Consider the following 4,451-nt stretch of genomic DNA (forward strand, 5'->3'; position numbering starts at 1 on the left):
GTGTTCTGCTGAGCGTAAATTTGCTATCTTACGCACCTGGAGACGGAGACAACACATGCGGGTATCACGTCCTCTTAAGAGAGATCTAATAAATATTACACAATATGGGACAATTTCTCCATCAATACAAGTAACAAACAATTAGTTTACCTTTTATAAACAAATTCTGTTATATTGATTTATATAAAAATCTATTCAAAAATGTACCTATTAACAGTTGGCAAATTTATCAAATTTAATAAATTATTTATTTATTTCATTAGTTATATATATAATTACATACTCTACTTTTATGGAGTTTTAACATGTCACATAATATACGATATACCTATTGTATAATGCTATTATATGCCTATATCATTTAGAAATATATGTATTAGATGGGAACTCAATTTTATTGACAAACAACCAATTAGTTCTACAAGGTAAAATAATATATATTATGTGTACGTATAATAGGTGTACTTATACGTGTATATTTAATATTTATAAATGTAATGTGATATTTATTTGATAACTTAGATCCTATTTTTTGGCTATTATTATTTATAATACAAAAAAAACTAAAAAGTAATTGTTTTTTTTTTTAGATTCTGAGCGCTCTGCCGAATGCATTGATTTTACAATGATGTGCAGTAATATTTCTTTTTGTGTGTATGTGTTACAGTAAAATACGTTAAATTTATATTAGCGTTATAAATCAGTATCTAATTAACGTTAATAGATAATAATGAATAATTTACTAGGGCTATAACGTTAATTACTAAGGATTTATGACATTTATGTTGATTCCAAATAATATTAGATTATCGTGTTAATTGATTTATAATTATTTATTTTCACATGATAATGAACTATGGCATTTAGAAAAGCAACATTTCCCAACTACTCGACAGGCGCATTTATTCGTTTTTACACTTCTTCTTACAGTGACATCTTTGATAGCCTTGTGTGCCCATGAGGCTATTACATTCCGCTGCTTCTCATTGTGTTATCTTTTTTTCTTGTGCTGGGAAATTTTCTATTTTCCGGGATTCTGAAAAAACTGGGAGGTAGAAAATTATGAAAATGCTGTAACAAAAAGTAGCAAATTATTGATGTATGGTTTGAGGTTGTAGCACTAAGTGCCGGTGATAACTTGATGGACTATGGACATATTATTTATTACGTATTTTATTAATTATATCAAATTTAAATTTGTTAAATTTGTTTTTATTTCTTGTTCATCCATATTGAATTGTATTAATAATACAAATTAAAGATGATTAACACAAAACTTTACGATTATTTTAAGACACAACGATAATATAACGATATCTTATGCTTACCAAGAAATAGTAGATAATATTATTATTAGTCTATATCTTACTGTGTGGTTCTATATACTTCTATCTACAATTTACTGTGGCTGTAATACTATCTAATACCATTAAAATAACATTATAACAACATTTTCCATCGTTTGTATAAATTATCGATAATCAAACTCAAAAAATAATAAACCACGATAATTAATGGTTTGTTTGGTAACTATTGTTATTTACTAGAAAATAACGTTATTTTGATGTATAAGGTATAACATCGTTTAATTTAACACAACAATAGTTTTTTATGAGTGTCTGAAGTTAGAATTTTGTTTTTTTACAAGTTCTATTTCTTTAAATGTATTACTATATTACTATTTTATTTCATTGAATTCAAATTTAACACCATCTATTACTGTGTAGCCCAGTCAAATTAGAAAAAAGTTCGCAACTAATTCCACGAAAGCTGGATTTCGATTTTTTTTTTAGTTTATCCCTCATTTATAAACATACTAAAAGTCCTGACACCTACCCCTTGTGCGTAGCCCTCTACCCCTCTTCAAAGGGTGGCGCGCCCCTTTCGCTGTTTTTGCTTATAACTCGTTAGCTTTTCAAGTTACAACAAAAATACCTGCTACCAAAATTAAAGACCATAAACTGTACCATAGATTAATCTTTTTTTAATATGTATATGTTGCGACAAGCGTTATATTTTTAATAAATATAAAAAATTAAAATTTTTTATCTTTTTTTTATCGTGTTTCAGCAAAAACCGTCAATCATACGCTAAAATGACATATGAAAAAAGTTAACGAGCAGAAAATTTTACATTATATAACGTTAATCAGCCCCCACAACCCACTGTTCACCCCTTATATAAATATACAAATATATTTAGGACTCTATAGGCATTTCAATAGTGTATTTAGTATTATTACTATCGTGTAAGAAATAGGCATACAACTAATATGCATATTTTAACCATGGTTATATATTTTTTTTAAGGTTTGGTTTGTATGAATATTAATTGGTATCTACCCATTAATATTTTAGCTACCTATAGGTATATTGGAATATTATAATAGTTGTGTTATAAATTATAATAGTCTGCAATGCTCTCTGTTTGTTATTCATTTTTCTATAATCTTACACCTCGTCAATGTTATGAATTTCATATGTAGGTACCGCAGTCGTTTAAAATACACTTAATGATTCTTCAGAATTAGAGGGATTAAAGTGAATTAAACCAACTCAACATATTTTCTGTATTATACAATCAAATATAAAGTAGTGAATTACCCTAGTTTATCTACATATTATATAAAAATGAATGTATGTGTGTCAGTGTGTGTGTCCATGTTACCATGGCAACCATTCATATATTATTTTGAGATTTCGGTCCATAGGTATTACCATGGCAACCAATTATAAATTATTTTGAGATTTCCGTCGGTGTGTGTGTCCTTATTACCATGACAACGAGTTATATATTATTTTGAGATTTCCGTCTGTGTATGTCTCCATATTACCATGGCAACCAATTATTTATTATTTGGAGATTTCCGTCGGTGTGTGTGTCCATATTACCATGGCAACCAGATATATATTATTTTGATATTTCCGTCGGTGTGTGTGTCCATATTATAATGGCAACCAATTATATATTATTTTGAAATTTCCGATGGAATGTTTTGTATATAAAGAAGATAGGATAATTTAAAAAGGAAAAGGACCAACCCCGGGAGGGGCTCAAACAGTAATTTTGAGATTTCCGACGGAAATTTTTGTTTACAAATGGTTGCCATGACTTTTGAAGCTATTATAATAATAATTATTGGTTGCTGGGAAACGAAGTGCACGGGATCAGCTATTGATTATATTAATCCACCATAAGTAGAAATGTAGAATACGACAAACATGATATAACTTTGGTACTTTAAAGTTAAATCATACACTTACGTACAAACTAGGGGTCCGCGATCTATCGAAGGTAGATTGCCTACCTGATAATATACTGCTGCGAATCAGAATTTTTATTCCGGGCAACGGAAAAGTTAAGATTAATTTTAAACACCATACACCGAATATTAAATAGCGAATTGAACAAAGTTTGAGTCATATATAGTTGGTACATTTAACGGGCAACGTAGTGCACATATTCAGCTAGTATACTAATATAATGCAGTCTTTTTATTAATTAATTTAAATTATTTCACTTAAATTTTTTTCAATTTCAATAAACACGCAAACCGGGATAATAATTACGCTTATGCTAAAAACAGGCAGTATCTGTATTTTGAATCGGCATTAATGGCAATAACTTGGCATACGTACTTGGTACTTATAGTTATAGACCTACCTATATTGAACATTGGCATTGGTAATTATATTAGATTTTTGTTATGGAAACTGCGGTTACAGAAGTTATATGTTTTTTTAACGTAGGTACCTAATCTATCAACTATCAAGGTTACAATAAATCTTTTTTCCATAAATACAGAGTAATTTTTTAAGAACAAAATATAATTATTTATGCTTAATTCATACTAATTAATTTTAATTTAATTATATGCCAACGCAAAATCGACGGAGGTGCATATGTGACTATTCCACCAAGGTTTAACACCGATTATATAGGCCTAAATATTTAATAATACGCGCAAATCTACAATAAATGAAGTGACGATAATTCATTATATAATACTTAAAATCCGGGTGTCGGAACCATTTATTCGGGTTTCAAGTGCTGCATGATGTATTCGAGTGTTTGAACACCGTGATAAAACAAATTAATTTAAACAAACGTTTGGGTGTTCATAATCGTTATTATTCAAGTTCTTTTGGTTATTACGGATGTTTAGTAGCTAGGTTAATACCTAAAAAATATATATACACGGTATATACATGACGTAAATAATATATACCATACGAAAATATTTTTCAGTCATCATTGAAAAAACATACCTCCAACAAAAAAAAAAAGTTAAGCATATTTGCACCTATGTATTTATTACCTTTAATAATTAATACTATAATTATTGCTAATTTAAAATTATTATTGAAATATGTAAGATAAATAAAATATTCAGGTATTTTGAGAAAAAAATCATTCTGGTTATACCTATAGGTTTCGGGTGTTTGATTTGT

The sequence above is a fragment of the Acyrthosiphon pisum genome, chromosome A1, assembly GCF_005508785.2.
Source record: "Acyrthosiphon pisum isolate AL4f chromosome A1, pea_aphid_22Mar2018_4r6ur, whole genome shotgun sequence".
Classification (NCBI taxonomy): domain Eukaryota; kingdom Metazoa; phylum Arthropoda; class Insecta; order Hemiptera; family Aphididae; genus Acyrthosiphon; species Acyrthosiphon pisum.